Genomic DNA, 20,732 nt, shown 5'->3' on the forward strand with positions numbered 1-20,732 from the left:
GTTTACGCCCTGACACAAAGGGGACGGTGGAGGACACTTTTTTTTTTTTAGGCTCACTTGTTCAGTTGCGCTGTGGGGAGGGAGGGAGGGAGTGATGCTGCAAACAAATAACACTGGCGTGCGCTCGCAGTGCCTCAGCCACACTGGGTCTGCCCCCGCTCACGGCACGTGTAGCCTCCCTGCCCACACTGCTCGGGCTCTAGGTTGTTCCACCGGGAACAATCCGAGGCTGGCCCTGGGCTTCATGCACCTCCCAGGTCCAAGCCGCTCAGGTTCAGGCACTCGGGTAGTCCTCAGAGGCACAGACTCGGTTGGGCCTGCGTTTTGCGCTCTTCCCAGGTCCGAGCAGCTCAGGTGATGAGGTGTTTGGCGAGTGCCAATGTTGTGACTTATCGCCTCCCCGCCACTCGGTTATCTGGGTGTAAAACAGGCGCACCTTCTCAGGCAGATGTTGACCGTCCAGATCCCCAAGAAGTTTTAGTTAGCAAAGAAGGCTGCTTACAGTTTTATAGATAATGTCTCTCTGGGGCTGCGATTGCCCCCTTCTGGCTCTGGCTGCCTGTCACCGGAGGGGGAAGGTCTGCAGCCGGCTATCTCTGTTCAGTCCTTTGTTCCATGCGCGGGCCTGGCGGTGTCTTAGGTTAGGGCTGGCTTTTTGCGTGGTAGATATCCCAGAGTCTGGTTTGCTAGCCCAAGTTATTTCGTTCAGATAGTGCTCAGGGTATTCAGGCCAGATTCTTACTCTAAGCGATGCAGCCCGCGCCGCGCCTCCCTGCCCAGCCCCTGCTTGCTAATGGTGTGAGCAGGCGTCTGCACTGCTTTGCGGCTGGGGGAGTTACCGTAGGGCTTGCAATCTGCGAGTTTTAATTGTTTATTTATTTTTATCCCCCTTATGTTGCCCTTTGTGCTTCCAAAGCTTGGCAAAGATTTGGCAGTGAAAAGCTTTCCTGGTGTTTGGAAACTTTTCTCTTTTTAAGACTATCTTCCTGGGACGGAAATCCCTCCCTCCCTCTTTTGTCTCTTTTTTTTGTCTTTTATACTTTTTCCTACCTACTTTCCAAGAGTTGGGTTCTTTTCTGGGTGCCTGATGTCCTCTGGCAGCATTCATAAGTTGTATTGTGGAATTTACTCGACGTTTAAATGCTCTTTTGATGAAATTGTTTGGGGGGGGAAGAGTTCTCCCCGTCCTACTCCTCAGCAATCTTGGCTCCTCTCTTGTGGAGTTTGGAGAGAGCACGCGGGATTGCTCTCCAGGCCATGCAGGAAAAGAAGGCCCTCATCTCGCGATGTCGGGGGAGTCTCGTGGTTTTTCTGGAGCTGCGGTGCCAGTGTGGGGTTTCTCACAAGGTACGACCGGGAGCTCAGGGAGCCTCTCGTGTGGTGTCAGGGAAGTCAAGTCTCCATATGAGGGGGCGCACGTCATTGCTCTCGAGTCATGGTAGTGGAATCAGGGCTCAACGCAATGAAAAAGGACGCTCGAGGTCTTTCTCGGGTTGCGGCAGGAAACCCTGGGTTCCCTCGACTTGTGCCTGTGACCTCAGGTAGCTTCTCAGGGTGCCTCTGAGAAGTCAGGGATACTATGGAGCTGGGAGAGGCCTCTCGGGACTCCACTGGGTTTGCTGCAATGGAAGAGGGCCTAATCTCGAGATCAGGAAGGAACCTTAGGGTTCCTCTCCATTTCTGACTCAGATTGCAGGGTCCCTGCAAAGTTGGGACAGGAGAGTCAGGCCTCGTCTTGTGTGGAGGAATGGAACTCCGCTTGCCTCTCGAGTTGTTCAAGGAGTGACAGGCCACTTGTCGAGCTGTGTGTGGAACCTGCGGTTTTTTCCAGACAATGCACGGGGGTGTCAGTGCCCCTTCGTGATGTGCTTTCATCCACAGGGTTGCCTTCGAAGTGGTGTGCGGGCATCGGGTTCTTATTAAGAGCGGACCAGGAAATCGGGGTCTTTTGGAATGCGGCACCACACACGAGGCTACGTCTCGAATTTCCTCGTGAGACGGGCCTCATGCTGAGGTGCCCCTGGAAGGTCGGGAAAGCCTTCCAGACAAAGCAGGTTAATAGACCCTACTGTCGCGATCAGGAGGGGAGAAGGGGCTCAGATGAAGTGGTGCCGGGAACCTCGGTGTTCCCCTTGAGTGAGACCGGTATGTCAGGGAACTTTTGGGGTCTCATGAAGCTTGCCAAATACTGTTTCAAACTTCAAGATGAAACGTGGGACTTCTCTTGAGACGCTGTGGCGGGCAAGGGCCTCATCTTGTGATGAAGGGGAAACCACGTGGTTTTTTTCGAGTTGCAATGGGATTGTTGACTTACGACGGGGAATTCAGGTTTCCTCTTCTGTTGGCCCAGGGAAGTCCATTCTTCCATTCGAGTTGCCAGGGAGAGCTGGATGGGAATTGCTCTCAAGTCACGGCAGGTCAAAATAGACCTCATCTATGCTTGTGTCCAGGACCTAATGTTCCTCTCCAGGGGCGATAGGGATGACGGGGATGCATTCCAGACTCACCCAGTGAGTCAGGCCTCGGCTCGAGGGGAAGCAAAGGATTCTGATATCCTCCTGGGTCGCAATAGGTATCTCTTGGAGCCCACTGAGTGGCCTCCAGGGAGTCAAGCCTCCTGTGGAGTTGGAGAGAGGACTCCGGATTGCTCTCCAGGCCATACAGGAAAGAAGGCCCTCAGCTCGCAATGACAGGGGCGTCTTGTGGGTTTTCTCGAGTTGGAGCGCAAGTATGAGTTTTCTCACGAGGTACGACGGGGAGCTCAGGGAGCCTCTCGTGTGGTGCCAGGAAAGTCAGGTGTCTATGCGTGTGATGAGGAGGAGCCCATAAATGCTCTCGAGTCATGGTAGGGAAATCGGGACTCAAGACGCGTTGAAGAAGGAGTCTCGAGGTCTTTCTCAGGTTGCGGCAGGAAACCCTGGGTTCCCTCGACTTGTACCGGTGACCTCAGGGAGCTTCTCAGGGTGCCTCTGAGAAGTCAGGCATACTGTGGACTTGGGAGGCGCTCTCGGAACTCCACTGGGTTTGGTGCAATGGCAAAGGTTCTCATCTCGAGTTGAGGCAGGAACCTAAGGGTTCCTCTCCATTTAAAACTCCGACCACAGGGTCCCTGAAGAGTTGGGACAGGAGAGTCAGGCCTCGTCTTGTGTGGAGGAATGGAACTCCACTTGCCTCTCGAGTTGTTCACAGGATAACAGACCATTTGTCGAGCTGTGAGTGGAACCTTCGGTTTTTTCCGTAAGATGCATGAGGGGGTCAGTGCCCCTTCGTGTTGTGCCTTCATCCACAGGGTTGCCTTCAAAGAGGTGTCCGGACATCGGGTTCTTATCAATAGCAGAGCAGGAAATCGGGGTCTTTCAGAACGTGGCACCATCCATGAGGCTACGTCTCGAATTTCTTCATTAGACTGGTGTCATCCTGAGGTGCACCATGAAGATCAGGAACCCCTTCCAGACAAAGCAGGGGAATCGACCATCTTGTCACGATCAGGAGGAGTGAAAGGGCTCAGTTGAAGTCGTGCCGGGAACCTCGGTGTTCCCCTCGAGTGGGACCGGTGTGTCGGGAAACTTTTGGGGTCACTTCAAGGGTGCCAAGTACCGTTTTGCACTTCAATACGGACTTGGGGCTTCTCTTGACACGCTGTAGAGGGCAAGGGCCTCATCTTGGGATGACGGGGGAATCACGTGGTTTTTCTCAAGGTGCGGCGGGATTCTCGAGTTACGACGGGGAATTCAGGCTTCCTCTTGTGTTGGCCCAGGGAAGTCCAATCTTCCATTCGAGTTTCGAGGAAGAGCTGGGGTTTGCTCTTGAGTCACTGCAGGGCAAAAGAGACCTCATCTAGGCTTGTGTCCAGGACCTAATATTCCTCTCCAGGGCCGACAGCGATCTCGGGGTTGCATTCCAGACGCATCCTGGGAGTCAGAGCTCGACTCGAGGGGAAGCAAAGGACCCCGCTCTCCTCTTGAGTCACCGCAGGTGTCTCTTGGAGCCCACTGAGTGGCCTAAAGGGAGTCAAGCCCCCTGTGGAGTTTGGAGAGAGGACTCAGGATTGCTCTCCAGGCCATGCAGGAAAAGAAGACCCTCATCTCGCGATGACAGGGGCGTCTTGTTGGTTTTCTCGAGCTGCGGTGCCAGTGTGCGGTTTCTGACGAGGTGCGACGGAAAGCTCAGGGAGCCTTTCGTGTGGCACCAGGGAATTCAGGTCTCCATGCACATGGCAAGGGGGAGCGCGTCATTGCTCTCGAGATATGATACGGGAATCGGGCCTCAAGACACGTTAAAGCAGGACTCTCAAGGTCTTTCTCGGGTTGCGGCAGGAAACCCTGGGTTCCGTCGACTTCTGCCGGTGACCTTAGGGAGCTTCTCAGGGTGCCTCTGAGAAGTCAGGCATACTGTGGATTTGGGACGGGCCTCTCGGGACTCCACTGATTTTGTGGCAATGGAAAAGGGCCTCATCTTGAGTGGAGGCAAGAACCTCAGGCTTCCTCTCCATTTCTGACTCGGTGCGCAAGGTCCCTAGAGTTGTGACAGGAGAGTCAGGCATCGTCTTGTGTGGAGGAATGGAACTCCGCTTGCTTCTCGAGTTGTTCACGAGGTGACAGACCACTTGTGGAGCTGTGTGAGGAACCTGCGGGTTTTTCCGGAAGATGCACGGGGTGTCAGTGCCCCTACGTGTTGTGCCTTCATCCACAGGCTTGCCTTCGAAGAGGTGTCCAGGAGTCTGGTTTTGATCAAAAGTGGACCATGGAATCGGGGTCTTTCGGCATGTAGTATGGCCCTCGAGGCTACCTCTCGAATTTCCTCGTGAGACCGGCCTCATCCTGAGGTGTGCCGGGAAGGTCGGGAATCCCTTCGAGACAAAGCAGTGGAATCGACCCTCCTATCGCGATCAGGAGAGGAGAAAGGCCTCAGATGAAGTGGTGCAGGAAACTTCAGTGTCCCCTCTAGTGTGATCGGTATATAGGGGAACTTTTGGGGTCGCATCAAGGGTGCCAAGTACTGTTTTGCACTTCAAGACGGAATGTGAGACTTCTCTTGAGACGCTGTAGGGGGCAAGGGCCTCATCTTGCAATACGGGGAACCACGTGATTTTTCTCGAGTTGCGGCGGGTTTCTCAAATTACAACTGGAAATTCAGGCTTCCTCTTGTGTTGGCTCAGAAAGGCCAATCTTCCATTCGAGTTGCAAGGGAAAGCTAGGGGTTGCGCTTGAGTCACTGCAGGGCCAAAGAGACCTCATCTAGGCTTTTGTCCAGGACCTAAGGTTCCTCTCCAGGGGCGACAGGGAGCCAGGGTTGCATTCCAGACTCACCCTCGTAGTCAGGCCTCATCTCGAGGGGAATCAAAGGACACCGCTCTCCTCCTGAGTATCGACGGGTATCTCTTGGAGCCCACTGAGTGACCTAAAGGGAGTCAAGCCTCCTTTGGAGTTTGGAGAGAGGATTCGGGATTGCTCTTCAGGTCATGCAGGAAAGGCCCTCATTTCACCATGACAGGGGCGTCTCGTGGGTTTTCTCGAGCTGCGGCGCCAGTGTGGGGTTTCTCACGAGGTACGATGGGGAGCTCAGGGAGCCTCTCATGTGGTGCCGGGGAAGTCAGATCTTCATGCGCGTGGCGAGGGGGAGCGCGTCATTTTTCTCCAGTCATGGTAGGGGAATCGGGCCTCAAGACGCGTGAAGAAGGACTCGCGAGGTTTTTCTCAGGTTACGGCAGGAAACCCTGGGTTCCGTCGACTTATGCCCGTGACCTCAGGGAGCTTTTCAGGGTGCCTCTGAGAAGTCAGGGATACTGTGCAGTTGGGAGGGGCCGCTCCGAACTCCACTGGGTTTGGTGCAGTAGAAGAGGGCCTTATCTCGAGTTGAGGCAGGAACCTCATGGTTCCTCTCCATTTCTGAATCGGATCTCAGTGTCCATGCAGAGTTGGGACAGGAGAGTCAGGCCTCGTCTTGTGTGGAGGAATTTAACTCCTCTTGCCTCTCGAGTTGTTCACGGGGTGACAGGCCACTTGTCGATCTGTATGTGGAACTTGCGGGCTTTTCCAATGATGCAGGAGGGTGTCAGACCCCTTCGTTTTGTGCCTTCGTCCACAGGATTGCCTTCGAAGAGGTGTCCTAGCATTGGGTTCTTACCAAGAGCAGACAGGGAAATCGGGGTCTTTCGGCGTGTGGCACCAACCACAAGGCTACGTCTCGAATTTCCTCGTGAGACCGGCCTCATCCTGAGGTGCGCCGGGAAGGTCCGGAACCCCTTCCAGACAAAGCAGGGTAATCGACCCTCCCGTCGCGATCAGGAGGGGATAAGGGGCTCAGAACAAGCGGTGCACCGAACCTTGGTGTTCCCCTCGAGTGAGACCAGGGTGTCGGGGAACTTTTGTGCTAACATCAAGGTTGCCAATTATCGTTTTAAACTTCAAGATGGAACGTAGGGCTTCTACTGAGACGCTGTAGCTGGCAAGGGCCTCATCTTGCGATGACGGGGGAACCACGTGGTTTTCCTCGAGTTGCAGTGGGATTTTCGAATTACGACGGGGAATTCAGGTTTCCTCTTGTGTTGTCCCAGGGAAGTCCATTCTTCCATTCGAGGTGCGAGGGAGAGCAGGGGATTGCTCTCGAGTCACTTCAGGGCAAATGAGACCTCATCTATGCTTGTGTCTAGGACCTAATGTTCCTCTCCAGGGGCGACAGGGATCTCGGGGTTGCATTCCAGACTCACCTGAGGAGTCAGGCCTGGTATATAGGGGAAGCAAAGAATTCCGCTCTCCTCTCGAGTCCCAACGGGTATCTCTAGGAGCCAACAGAGTGGCCTAAAGGGAGTCAGGCCTCCTGTGGAGTTTGAAGAGAGGCCTCGAGATTGCTCTCCAGGCCATGCAGGAAAAGAAGGCCTTCATCTCGCGATGACGGAGGCGTCTCGTGTGTTTTCTCGAGCTGGGGAGCCAGTGTGGGATTTCTCACGAGGTATGACGGGGAGCTCAGGGAGCCTCTCGTGTGGCGCCAGGGAAGTCAAGTCTCCATGCGAGTGGCGAGGGGGAATGCGTCATTGCTCTCGAGTCATGGTAGGGGAATCGGGATTCAAGATGCGTTGAAGGAGGATTTTCGAGGTCTTTCTCGGGTTGCGTCAGGAAACCCTGTGTTCCCTCGACTTGTGCCAGTGACCTCAGGGAGCTTCTAAGGGTGCCTCTGAGAAGTCGCGATACTGTGGATTTGGGAGGGGCCTCTCGGGCCTCCACTGTTTTTGGTGTAATGGAAGAGGGCCTCATCTCGACTGGAGTCAGGAACCTCAGGGTTCCTCTCCATTTCGGACTCCGATCGCAGGGTCCCTTCAGAGTTGGGACCGGAGAGTCAGGCCTCGTCTTGAGTGGAGGAATGGAACTCTGCTTGCCTCTCGAGTTGTTCATGGGATGACAGGCCTCTTGTCGAGCTGTGTGTGGAACCTGCGGCTTTTACCGAATGATGCACGGGAGTGTCAGTGACCCTTCATTTTGTGCCTTCGTCCACAGGGTTGCCTTCGAAGAGGTGTCCGGGCATCGGGTTCTTCTCAAGAGTGGGCCGGGAAATCGGGGTATTTCGGCATGTGACACCACCCACGACGCTATGTCTCGAATTTACTCGTGAGACCGGCCTCATCCTTAGGTGCGCCGGGAATGTGGGAAACCCCTTCCAAACAAAGCAGGGGAATAGACCCTCCTGTCTCGAACAGGAGGGGAGAAGGTGCTCAGATGAAGTGGTGCGGGAACCTCGGTGTTCCTGTCGAGTGAGACCGGCGTGTCCGGGAACATTTGGTGTCGCATCAAGGGTGCAAAGTACCGTTTCGCACTTCAAGACGGAACGTGGTTCTTTTCTTGAGACACCATAGCAGCAAGGGCCTCATCTTGGGATGACGTTGGAAACACGTGGTTTTTCTCGAGTTGCGGCGGGATTCTCGAGTTACGAAGGGGATTTCTGGCTTCCTCTTGTGTTGGCCCAGGGAAGCCCAATCTTCCATTCGAGTTGCGAGGGAGAGCTGGGGGTTGCGCTCGAGTCACTGCAGGGCAAAAGAAACCTCATCCAGGCTTGTGTCTAGGACCTAATGTTCCTCTCAAGGGATGACTGGGATCTTGGGGTTGCATTCTAGACTCACCCAGGAGTCAGGCGTCCTCTCGAGGGGAAACAAAGGACTTCTCTCTCTTCTCGAGTCGCGACGGGTATTTCTTGGAGCCCACTGAGTGGACTAAAGGGAATCAAGCCTCCTCTGGAGTTTGGAGAGAGGACTCGGGATTGCACTCCAGGACATGCAGGAAAAGAAGGCCCTCATCTCACGATGACGGGGGGGGTCTCGGTGGTTTTACCGAGCTGCAGCGCCTGTGTTGGTTTCTCAGGAGGTACGACGGGGAGCTCAGGGAGCCTCTTGTGTGGCGCCAGGGAAGTTAGGTCTCGATGCGTGTGGCGAGGGGGAGCGCGTCATTGCTCTCGAGTCATGGTAGGGGAATCAGGCCTCTAGACGCGTTGAAGGACTCTCAAGATCTCTCTCGGGTCTTGGCAAGAATACCTGGGTTCCCTCGACTTGTGCCGGTGACCTCAGGGAGATTCTCCGGGTGCCTCTGAGAAATCAGGGATACTGTGGAGTTGGGAAAGACCTCTCGGGACTCCACTGGGTTTGGTGAAATGGAAGGGGCCTCATCTCGAGGGGAGGCAGGAACCTCAGGGTTCCTCTCCATTTCTGATTCCGATCGCAGCCCCCTGCATAGTTGGGAGAGGTGAGTCAGGCCTTGTCTTGTGTGCAGGAATGGACCTCCGCTTGCCTCTCGAGTTGTTCACTGGGTGACAGGCACTTGTTGAGCTGTATGAGTAACCTGCGGTCTTTTCCGGATGATGCACGGGGGTGTCAGTGCCCCTTCGTGTTGTGCCTTCATCCACACTATCTTCGAATAGGTGTCTGGGCAACGCGTTCTTATCAAGAGCGGATCGGGAAATCGCGGTCTTTCGGCATGTGGCACCACCATCGAGGCTATGTCTCGAATTTCCTCGTGAGACAGCCTCATCTGAGGTGCGTGGAGAAGGTCGGGAACCCCTTGCAGACAAAGCAGGGGAATTGACCCTCCTTTCGCGATCAGGAGGGGAGAAGGGGCTCAGATGAAGTGGTGCCAGGAACCTCGGTGTTCCCCTCTAGTGCGACCCGTATGTCGGGGAACTTTTGGGGTAGCATTAAGGGTGCCAAATATCATTTCGCACTTGAAGACAGAACGTGGGACTACTCTTGAGACGCTGGAGCGGGCAAGGGCCTCATCTTGCAATGACGGGGGAACCACGTGGTTTTTCTCAAGTTGAGGCGGAATTCTCGAATTACTCCTGGGAATTCAGGCTTCCTCTTGTGTTGGCCCAGGGAGGTCCAATCTTCCATTCGGGTTGCGAGGGAAAGCTGGGGAGTGCTCTCGAGTTACTGCAGGGCAAAAGCGACCTCATCTAGCCTTGTGTTCAGGACCCAGTGATCCTCTCCAAGGGCGACAGGGATCTCGGGTTTGCATTACAGACTCACCCGGGGAGTTAGGCCTCGTCTCGAGGGGAAGCAAAGGACTTGGCTATCCTCTCGAGTTGCGACGCGTATCTCTTGGAGCCCACTGAGTGGTCTAAAGGGAGTCAACCCTCCTCTTCAGTTTGGAGAGAGGACTCGGGATTGCTCTCCAGGCCATGCAGGAAAAGAAGGCCCACATCTCGAGATGACGGGGGCGTCTCGTGGATTTTCTCAAGCTGCGGCGCCAGTGTGGGGTTTCTCACGAGGTACGACGGGGAGTTCAGGTAGCCTCTCGTGTGGCAACAGGGAAGTCAGGTCTCCATGGGCGGGGCAAGGGGGAGCGCGTCATTGCTCTCAAGTCAGGGTAGGGGAATCGGGCCTCATGACGGGTTGAAAAAGAACTCTCGATGTCTTTCTAGGGTTGCGGCAGGAAACCCTGGGTTCCCTTGACTTGTGCCGGTGACCTCAGGGAGCGTCTCAGGGTGCCTCTGAGAAATCAGGGATACTGTGGATTTGGGAGAGGCCTCTCGGGACTCCTTTGGGTTTGGTGCAATGGAAGTGGGCCTCATCTCGAGTTGAGGCAGGAACCTCAGGGTTCTGCTCCTGACTTCCTGGAGGCCGGATGTGACTCAGATCGCAGGGTCCCTGTTGAGTTTGCTCAGGAGTGTCAGGTCTCGTGTTCTGCGGAGGAATGGAACTCCGCTTACATCTCAAGTTGTTCAAGGATAACACCACTTTTCGTGATGTGTGTGGAACCTGCGGGTTTTTCGGAGATGCACGGGGGCGTCAGTGCTCCTTCCTGTTGTGCCTTCATCCACAAGGTTGCCTTCGAAGAGGTGTCCGGGTATCGTGTTCTCCTCAAGTGCGGACCGGGAAATTGGGGTCTTTCAGCATGTTGCACCACCCACTAGGCTACGTCTCGAATTTTCTCGTGAGACCGGCCTCATCCTGAGGCACGCAGGAAAGTCCGGGAACCCTTTCCAAACAAAGCAGGGGAATCGACCCTCCTTTCGGGATCAGGAGGAGAGAAAGGGCTCAGATGAAGTAGTGCCGGGAACCTCGGTGCTCTCCTTGAGTGAAAGTCGGGTAACTTTTCTGGTTGCATCAAGGGTGCCAAGTACCGTTTCCCACTTCAAGACGGAACCTGGGACTTCCCTTGAGATGCTGTAGTGGGCAAGGGCCTAGTCTAGCACTGACGGGGGACCCACGTGTTTTTTCTCGAGTTGCGGCAGGATTCTTGAGTTACGATGGGGAATACAGGTTTCCTCTTGTGTTGGCCCAGGGAAGTCCAATCTTCCATTCGAGTTGCAAGTGAGAGCTGGAGATTGCTCTCGAGTCACTGCAGGGCAAAATAGAGCTCATCTAGGTTTGTGTCCAGGACCGAGTTTTTCTCTCCAGGGGCGACAGGGATCTCGGGGTTGCATTCCAGACTCACCCGGGGAGTCAGGCCTCGTCTCGAAGGGAATGAATGGACTCCGCTCTCCTCTCGAGTCGCGACGGGTATCCCTTGGAGCCCAAGAGTGGCCTAAATGGAGTTAAGCCTCCTGTGGAGTTTGGAGAGAGGACTCGGGATTGCTCTCTAGGCCATGCAGGAAAAGAAGGCCCTCATCTCGCGATGACGGGGGCGTCTCGTGGGTTTTCTCAAGGTGCAGTGCCTGGTTGGGGTTTCTCACGAGATAGGACGGGGAGCTCAGGGAGACTCCTGTGGTGCCACGGAAGTCAGGTCTCCATGGACGTGGCGTGGGGGAGCGCCTCATTGCTCTCGAGTCATGGTAGGGGAATCAAGCCTCAGGACGCTTCGAAGAAGAACTCTTGAGGTCTTTCTCGGGGTGTGGCAGGAAACCCTGGGTTCCCTCGACTTGTGCCCATGACCTCAGGGAGCTTAGCGGGGTTCCTCTGAGAAATCAGGGATACTGTGGAGTTGAGAGGGGCTTCTCGGGACATCACAGGGACTGGTGCAATTGAAGAGGACCTAATCTCGGATTGAGGCAGTAACGTCAGGGTTCCTCTCCATTTCTGACTCGGATAGCAGGGTCCCTGCAGAGTTGGGACAGGAGAGTCAGACCTCGTCTTGTGTGGAGTAATGGAACTCCGCTTGCCTCTCGAGTTGTTCACGGGATGACAGGCCACCTGTCGAGTTGTATGTGGAACCTGCGGTTTTGGGGGACGATGCACAGGGGTGTCAGTGCCCCTTCGTGTTGTGCCTTCATCCACAGGGTTACCTTCGAAGAGGTGACCGGGCATCGGGATCTTATCAATAGCGGACCAGGAAATCGGGGTCTTTCGGCATGTGGCACAACCCACGAGGCTACGTCTCGACTTCCCTCGTGAGACTGGCCTCATCCTGAGGTTCGCCGGGAAGTCTGGGAACCCCTTCCAGACAAAGCAGGGGAATCGACCCTCCTGTCGCCATCAGGAGGGGAGAAGAGGCTCAGCTGAAGCGGTGCTGGGAACCTCCATGTTCTCCTCGAGTGAGACCGGGGTGTCAGGGAAATTTGGGGGTCGCATCAAGGGTGCCAAGTACCGTTTCACACTTCAAGACGGAACATGGGACTTCCCTGGAGACGCTATAGCTGACAGGGGCCTCATATTTCGATGACGGAGGAGCCACGTTGTTTTTCTCCAGTTGCCGCGGGATTCTCGAATTACAATGGGGAATACAGGCTTCCTCTTGTGTTGGCCCAGGGAAGTCCAATCATCCATTCGAGTTGCGAGGGAGAGCTGGGGATTGCACTTGAGTCAATGCAGGACAAAAAAGACCTCATTTAGGCTTGTGTCCAGGACCGAGTTTTCCTCTACAGGGGCGACACGGATCTCGGGATCCCATTCCAGACTCACCCAAGTAGTCAGGCCTCGGCTCGAGGGGAAGCAACGGACTCTGCTCTCCTCTAGAGTAGCGACGTGTATCTCTTGGAGGCTACTGAGTGGCCTAAAGGGAGTCAGGCCTCCAGTGGAGTTTGGAGAGTGGACTCGGGATTGCTCTCTAGGTCATGTAGGAAAAGAAGGCCCTCATCTTACGATGATGGGGGCGTCTCGTGAGTTTTCTCGAGCGGCGGTGCCAGTGTGGGGTTTTCATGAGGTAGGACGGGGAGCGCAGGGAGCCTCTCGTGTGGCGCCAGGGAAGTTAGGTTTCAATGGGCGTGGCGAGGGGAATGCGTCATTGCTCTCTAGTCATGGTAGGGTATCGGGCCTCAAGACGCGGTAAAGAAGGACTCTCAAGGTCTTTCTCAGAATGCAGCAGGAAACCCTGGGTTCACTCGACTTGTGCCAGTGACCGCAGAGAGCTTCTGAGGGTGCCTCTGAGAATCAGGGATACTGTGGAGTTTTAGGGGCCTCTCGGGACTCCACTGGGTATGGCGCAATGGAAGAGGGCCTCATTTCGAGTTGATGCAGGAACGTCAGGTTTCATCTACATTTCTGACTCCGATCACACGGTCCCTGCAGAGTTGGGAAAGGAGAGTCAGGCCTTCTCTTGTTTGGAGGAACGGAACTCCGCATGCCTCTCTAGTTCTTCAAGGGATGACAGGACACTTGTCGATCTGTGTTTGGAATCTGCGTGTTTTTCCGTACTATGCATGGGGATGTCAGTACCCCTTCGTGTTGTGCATTCATCCACAGGTTTGCTTTCGAAGAGGTGTCCTGGCATCGGGTTCCTATTAAGAGCGGACTGGGAAATCGGGGTCTTTCCGCATGTGGCACCACCCACCAGGCTACGTCTCGAATTTCCTAGTGAGACCGGCCTCATCCTGAGGTGCGCCGGGAAGGTCGGAACCCCTTGCAGACAAAGCAGGGGAATCGACCCTCCTGTCTCGATCAGGAGGGGAGAAGGGGCACAGATGAGGTGATGCCGGGAACCTCGGTGTTCCCCTCCAGTGAGACCAGTGTGTTGGGGAACTTTTGGGGTCGCATCAAAGGTGCCAAGTACCGTATCGCACTTCAAGATGGAACGTAAGACTTCTTTTGAGACGCTGTAGCGGCAATGGCCGCATCTTGCGATGAAGAGGGAACGACGTGGTTTTTCTCGAGTTGTGGCGGGATTCTTGAGTTACAACGGGAAATTCAGGCTTCCTCTTCTGTTGGCCCAGGGAAGTCCAGTCTTCCATTCGAGTTGCGAGGGAGAGTTGGGGATTGCTCTCGAGTCACTGCAGGAAAAAAGAGACCTCATCTAGGCTTGTGTCCAGGACCTAATGTTTCTCTCCAGGGGCGACAGGGATCTCCGGTTCACATATCAGACACACCCGAGGAGTCAGGCCTCGCCTCGAGGGGAAGGAAAAGACTCCGCTCTCCTCTCGAGTCGCGACGGGTGTGTCTTGGAGTCCACTGAGTGACCAAAAGGGAGTCAAGCCTACTGTGGAGTTTGGAGAGAGGACTCGGGATTGCTCTCCAGGCCATGCTAGAAAAGAAGGCCGTCATGTCGCGAAAATGGGGGCGTCTCGTGGGTTTTCTCTATCTGTGGCGCCAGTGTTTGGTTTCTCACGAGGTATGACGGGGAGCTCAGGGAGCCTCTCGTGTGGCGCCAGGGAAGTCAGGGCTTCATGAGTGTAGCAGAGGGAGCGTGTCATTGCCCTCGAGTCATGGTAGGGGAATCAGGCCTCAAAATGCGTTGAAGAAGGACTCTTGAGTTCTTTCTATGGTGGCGGCAGTAAACCCTGGGTTCACTCGAATTGTGCTGGTGACCTCAGGGAGCTTCTCAGGGTGCCTCTGAGAAGTCAGGGATACTTTGGAGCTGGGACGCATCTCTCGGGACTCCACTGGGTTTCGTGAAATGGAAGAGGTCCTAATCTCGAGTGGAGGCAGGAACCTCAGCGTTCCTCTCGTGACTTCACTGGCGCTGGTCTGATTCGGATCGCAAAGTCCCTGCAGAGTTGGAACAGGAGAGTCAGGCATCGTCTTGTGTAGAGGAATGAAACCCCACTTGCCTCTCGAGTTCTTCAGGGGTGACAAGCCACTTGTTGAGCTGTATGTGGAACCTGCGGGTTTTTCCGGACGATGCACGAGGGTGTCAGTGCCCCTTTGTGTTGTGCCTTCATCCACAGGGTTGCCTTCAAAGAGGTGTCCAGGCATCGGGTTCTTATCAAGAGCGTACCGGGAAATCATAGTCTTTTGGCATGTGGTACCACCCGCGAGCTACGTCTCGAATTTCCTCGTGAGACTGGCCTCATCCTGAAGTGCCCCGTGAAGGTCGGGAACCCCTTACAAACAAAGCAGGGGAAGTGACCCTGCTATCACGAACAGGAGGGGAGAAGGGGCTCAGATAAACTGGTGCCGGGAACCTCGGTGTTCACCTCGAGTGAGACCGATATTTCGGGGAACTTTTGGGGTCACATCAAGGGTGTCAAGTATCGTTTTGCACTTCAAGATGGAACGTGGGACTTTTCTTGAGAAGCTGTAGCGGGCAAGGGCCTCATCTTGTGATGACGAGGGAACCAAGTGCTTTTTCTCGAGTTGCGGCGGGATTCTCGAGTTACGAAGGGGAATTCAGGCTTCCTCTTGTGTTGGCCCAGGGAAGTCCAATCTTCCATTCGAGTTGTCAGGGAGAGCGGGGGATTGCTCTCGAGTTACAGAAGGGCAAAAGAGACCTCATCTAGGCTTGTTTCCAGGACCTAATGTTCCTCTCCAGGGGAGACAGGGATCTCGGGGTTGCATTCCAGACCCACCTGGTGAGTCAGGCCTTGTCTCGAAGGGAAGCAAAGGACTCAATTCTCCTCTCGAGTCGCGACGGGTATCTCTTGGAGCCCACTAAGTGGCCTAAAGGGAGTCAAGCCTCCTGTGGAGTTTGGAAAGAGGATTCGGGATTCCTCTCCAGGCCATGCAGGAAAAGAAGGCCCTCATCTCGCGATGACAGGGGCGTATGGTGAGTTTTCTCAAGCTGCGGCGTCAGTGTGGGGTTTCTCACGAGGTACGACAGGGAGCTCAGGGAGCCTCTCTTATGGCGCCAGGGAAGTCAGGTCTCCATATGCGTGGCGAGGGGGTGCGTGTCATTTCTATAGAGCCATGGAAGCAGATTCGGGCTTCAAGACACGTTGAAGTAGGACTCTCGAGGTCTTTTTCCCATTGTGGCAGGAAACCCTGGGTTCCCTCGACATGTGCCGGTGACCTCATGGAGCTTCTCCGTGTGCCTCTGAGAAGTCAGGGGTACTGTGGAGTTGGGAGGGGCCTGTCTGGACTCCACTGGGTTTGGTGCAATGGATGAGAGCCTCATCTCGAGTGGAGGCAGGTACCTCATGTTTCCTCTCCTGGGTTTCCTGTCGCTGGTACTGACTCGGATCGCAGTTTCCCTGCAGAGTTGGTACAGAAAATCAGGTCTCGTCTTGTGTGGAGGAATGGAACTCCACTTGCCTCTCGAGTTGTTCACGGGCTGACAGACCACTTGTCGAACTGTGTTTGTAACCTGCGGGTTTTTCTGGACGATGCACGGGGGTGTCAGTGCCCCTTCGTGTTGTGCTTTCATCCACAGGTTTTCCTTCGTAAAGGTGTCACGGCATCACGTTCTTATCAAGAGCAGACCGGGAAATCGGGGTCTTTCGGCTTGTGGCACCACCCACGAGGCTATGTTTCGAATTTCCTCGTGAGACCTGCCTCATCCTTAGGCGCGCTGGAAAGGTCGGGAACCCCTTCCAGACATAGCAGGGGAATCGACACTCCTGTCGCGATCACGAGGGGAGAAGGAGCTCAAATGATGTGGTTCCGGGAACCTCGGTGTTCCTTTCGAGTGAGACCGGTATGTCGGGGAATTTTGAGATTGCATCAAGGGTGCCAAGTACCGTTTCGCACTTCAAGACAGAAAGTGGGACTTCTCTTGAGTCGCTGTAGCGGGCAAGGGCCTCATCTAGCGCTGATGGGGGAACCACGTGGATTTTCTCGAGTTTCGGCGGGATTCTCGAGTTACGATGTCGAATTCAGGCTTCCAATTGTATTGGCCCAGGGAAGTCCAATCTTCAATTCGATTTGTGAGGGAGAGCTGGCGATTGCGCTCTAGTAACTGCAGTGCAAAATAGACCTCATCTAGGCTTGTGTCCAGGACCGAGTTTTCCTCTCCAGGTGTGACAGGAACTCGGGGTTGCATTCCAGACTCACACGGGGAGTCAGGCCTCGTCTCGAGGGGAAGCAAAGGACTGTGCTCTCCCTTCAGGTCCTGACAGGTATCTCTTGGAGCCAACTGAGAGGCCTAAAGAGAGTCAAGCCTCCTGTGGAGTCTGGAGAGAGGACTCGGTTTTGCTCTCCATGCCAGGCAGGAAACAAGTCCCTCATCGCGTGATGACGGGGGCGTATCGTGGGTTTTCTCGAGCTGCGGTGCCTGAATGGGGTTTCCGAAAAGGTACGACGGGGAGCTCAGGGAGACTCTCTTAAGGAGTCAGGGAAGTCAGGTCTCCATGCACATGGCGATGGGGAGCGGGTCTTTGCTCTCGAGTCATGGTAGGGGAATCGGGCCTCAAGACGCGCCGAAGGACTCTCAAGGTCTTTCTCGGGTCGCAGCAGGAAACCCTGGGTTCCCTGGACTTGAGCCGGTGACCTCAGGTAGATTCTCAAGGTGCATCTGAGAATTCAGGGATACTGTGGATTTGGGAGGGGCCTCTCGCGACTCATCTGGGTTTGGTGCAATGGAAGAGGGCCTCACCTCGAGGGGAGACAGGAACCTCAGGATTCCTCTCCGTTTCAGACTCCGACCGCAGGGTTCCTGCAGAGTCGGGACAGGAGAGTCAGGCCTCGTCTTGTCTGAGGAAGGGAAGCCCGCTGGACTCTCGAGTTGCTCAGGGGGTCGCAGGCCCCTCGTCGAGCTGTGTGTGGAAACCGCGGGTCGTTGCGGACGATGCATGGGGGTGGCAGTGCCCCTTCGTGTTGTGCCTTCACCCACAGGGTTGCCTTCGAAGAGGGGTCCGGGCCTCGGGTCCTTCTCAAGAGCGGACCGGGGAATCGGGGGCGTTCGGCATGTGGCACCACCCACGTGGACCATCTCGAATTTCTTCGTGAGACCGGCCTCATGCTGAGGTGCGCCGGGAAGGCCGGGAACCCCTTCCAGACCATGCGGGGGAATCGACTCTCCTGTCGCGACAGGAGGGGAGAAGGGGCTCAGAGGAAGCGGTGCCGGGACCCTCGGTATTCCCCTCGGGGGACCCCGGCGTGTCGGGGGACTTTTGGGGGTGGCAGGAAGGCTGTCAGGGACCGTTTCGCCCTTCAGGGCGGAACAGGGGACTTCGCTTGAGACGCCGTCGCGGGCAAGGGCCTCCTCTTGCCAAGAGGTGGGAACCACGTGGTTTTTCTCGAGTTGCGGCGGGATTCTCGAGTTACGACGGGGATCTCAGCCTTCCCCTTGGGTTGGCCCTGGGAAGCGCAATCTTCCCCTCGGGTTGCGAGGGAAAGCGGGGGGTGGCGCTCGAGTCACTGCAGGGCCGAAGAGACCTCACCTAGGCGAGTGTCCGGGACCTAATATTCCTCTCCAGGGAAGGCAGGGATCTCGGGGTTGAATTCCAGGCTCCTCCGGGGAGTCAGGCCTCGTCTCGAGGGGAAGCCAAGGACTCCGCTCTCCTCTCGAGTCGCGACGCGGGGCTCTTGGAGCCCTCTGAGCGGCCTCAAGGGAGTCCAGCCTCCTCTTCCGTTTGGAGAGAGGACCCGGGATTGCTCTCCAGGCCATGCAGGAAAAGAAGGCCCTCAGCTCGCGAGGACGGGGGCGTCTCAGGGGTTTCCTCGAGCTGCGGCGCCCGTGGGGATTTTCTCCCGAGGCACGTCGAGGATCTCAGGGAGCCTCTCGTGCGGCGCCAGGGAAGTCAGGTCTCCATGCGCGTGGCGAGGGGGAGCGCGTCCTGGCTCTCGAGTCACGGGAGGGGACTAGGGCCTCGAGACGCGTTGAAGAAGGACTCTCGAGGTCTTTCTTGGGGGGCGGCGGGAAACCCTCGTGTCCCTCGCCTTCTGCCGGGGACCTTAGGGAACTTCCCAGGGTGCCTCTGAGAGGCGAGGGATCCTGTGGAGGTGGCGGGGCCCCTCGGGACTCCGCTGGGTCTGGCGCAACGGAAGAGGGCCTCACCTCGAGGGGAGGCAGGAACCTCAGGCTTCCTCTCCGTTTCGGACTCCGACCGCAGGGTCCCTGCAGAGTTGGGACAGGAGAGTCAGGCCTCGTCTTGTCTGAGGAAGGGAACCCCGCTGGCCTCTCGAGTTGCTCAGGGGGTCTCAGGCCCCTCGTCGAGCTGTGTGTGGAACCCGCGGGTCTTTGCGGACGATGCACGGGGGTGGCAGTGCCCCTTCGTGTTGTGCCTTCCCCCACAGGGTTGCCTTCGAAGAGGGGTCCGGGCCTCGGGTCCTTCTCAAGGGCGGACCGGGGAATCGGGGGCGTTCGGCATGTGGCCCCACCCACGTGGCTCGTCTCGAATTTCCTCGTGAGACCGGCCTCATCCTGAGGTGCGCCGGGAAGGCCGGGAACCCCTTCCAGACCACGCAGGGGAATCGCCTCTCCTGTCGCGATCCGGAGGGGAGAAGGGGCTCAGAGGAAGCGGTGCTGGGACCCTCGGTGTTCCCCTCGGGGGACCCCGGCGTGTCGGGGGACTTTTGGGGGTCGCAGGAAGGCTGTCAGGGACCGTCTCGCCCTTCAGGGCGGAACAGGGGACTTCCCTTGAGACGCCGTGGCGGGCAAGGGCCTCATCTTGCCAAGAGGTGGGAACCACGTGGTTTTTCTCGAGTTGCGGCGGCATTCTCGAGTTACGACGGGGATCTCAGCCTTCCCCTTGGGTTGGCCCTGGGAAGCCCCATCTTCCCCTCGGGTTGCGAGGGAAAGCTGGGGGTTGCGCTCGAGTCACTGCAGGGCCGAAGAGACCTCACCTAGGCGTGTGTCCGGGACCTAATATTCCTCTCCAGGGAAGGCAGGGATCTCGGGGTTGCATTCCAGGCTCCCCCGGGGAGTCAGGCCTCGTCTCGAGGGGAAGCCAAGGACTCCGCTCTCCTCTCGAGTCGCGACGCGGGTCTCTTGGAGCCCCCTGAGCGGCCTCAAGGGAGTCCAGCCTCCTCTTCCGTTTGGAGAGAGGACCCGGGATGGCTCTCCAGGCCATGCAGGAAAAGAAGGCCCTCAGCTCGCGAGGACGGGGGCGTCTCAGGGGTTTCCTCAAGCTGTGGCGCCCGTGTGGGTTTTCTCCCGAGGCACGACGAGGATCTCAGGGAGCCTCTCGTGCGGCGCCAGGGAAGTCAGGTCTCCATGCGCGTTGCGAGGGGGAGCGCGTTCTTGCTCTCGAGTCACGGGAGGGGACTAGGGCCTCGAGACGCGTTGAAGAAGGACTGTCGAGGTCTTTCTCGGGGGGCGGCGGGAAACCCTCGTTTCCCTCGCCTTCTGCCGGGGACCTTAGGGAACTTCCCAGGGTGCCTCTGAGAGGCGAGGGATCCTGTGGAGGTGGCGGGGCCCCTCGGGACTCCGCTGGGTCTGGCGCAACGGAAGAGGGCCTCACCTCGAGGGGAGGCAGGAACCTCAGGCTTCCTCTCCGTTTCGGACTCCGACCGCAGGGTCCCTGCAGAGTTGGGAAAGGAGAGTCAGGCCTCGTCTTGTCTGAGGAAGATAACCCCGCTGGCCTCTCGAGTTGCTCAGGGGGTCTCAGGCCCCTCGTCGAGCTGTGTGTGGAACCCGCGGGTCTATGCGGACGTTGCTGGTGGGTGACATTGCCCCTTCGTGTTGTGCTTTCAGCCACAGGGTTGCCTTCGAAGAGGGGTCCGGGCCTCGGGTCCTTCTCAAGAGTGGACCGGGGAATCGGGGGCGTTCGGCATGTGGCCCCACCCACGTGGCTCGCCTCGAATTTCCTCGTGAGACCGGCCTCATCCTGAGGTGCGCCAGGAACGCCGGGAACCCCTTCCAGAACACGCAGGGGAATCGCCTCTCCTGTCGCGATCAGGAGGGGAGAAGGGGCTCAGAGGAAGCGGTGCCGGGACCCTCGGTGTTCCCCTCGGGGGACCCCTGCGTGTCGGGGGACTTTTGGGGGTCGCAGGAAGGCTGTCAGGGACCGTTTCGCCCTTCAGGGCGGAACAGGGGACTTCCCTTGAGACGCCGTCCAAGGCAAGGGCCTCATCTTGCCAAGAGGTGGGAACCACGTGGTTTTTCTCGAGTTGCGGCGGCATTCTCGAGTTACGACGGGGATCTCAGCCTTCCCCTTGGGTTGGCCCTGGGAAGCCCCATCTTCCCCTCGGGTTGCGAGGGAAAGCTGGGGGTTGCGCTCGAGTCACTGCAGGGCCGAAGAGACCTCACCTAGGCGTGTGTCCGGGACCTAATATTCCTCTC

This window comes from Bubalus kerabau, unplaced genomic scaffold (assembly GCF_029407905.1).
Source record: "Bubalus kerabau isolate K-KA32 ecotype Philippines breed swamp buffalo unplaced genomic scaffold, PCC_UOA_SB_1v2 scaffold_36, whole genome shotgun sequence".
Taxonomy (NCBI): Eukaryota; Metazoa; Chordata; class Mammalia; order Artiodactyla; family Bovidae; genus Bubalus; species Bubalus kerabau.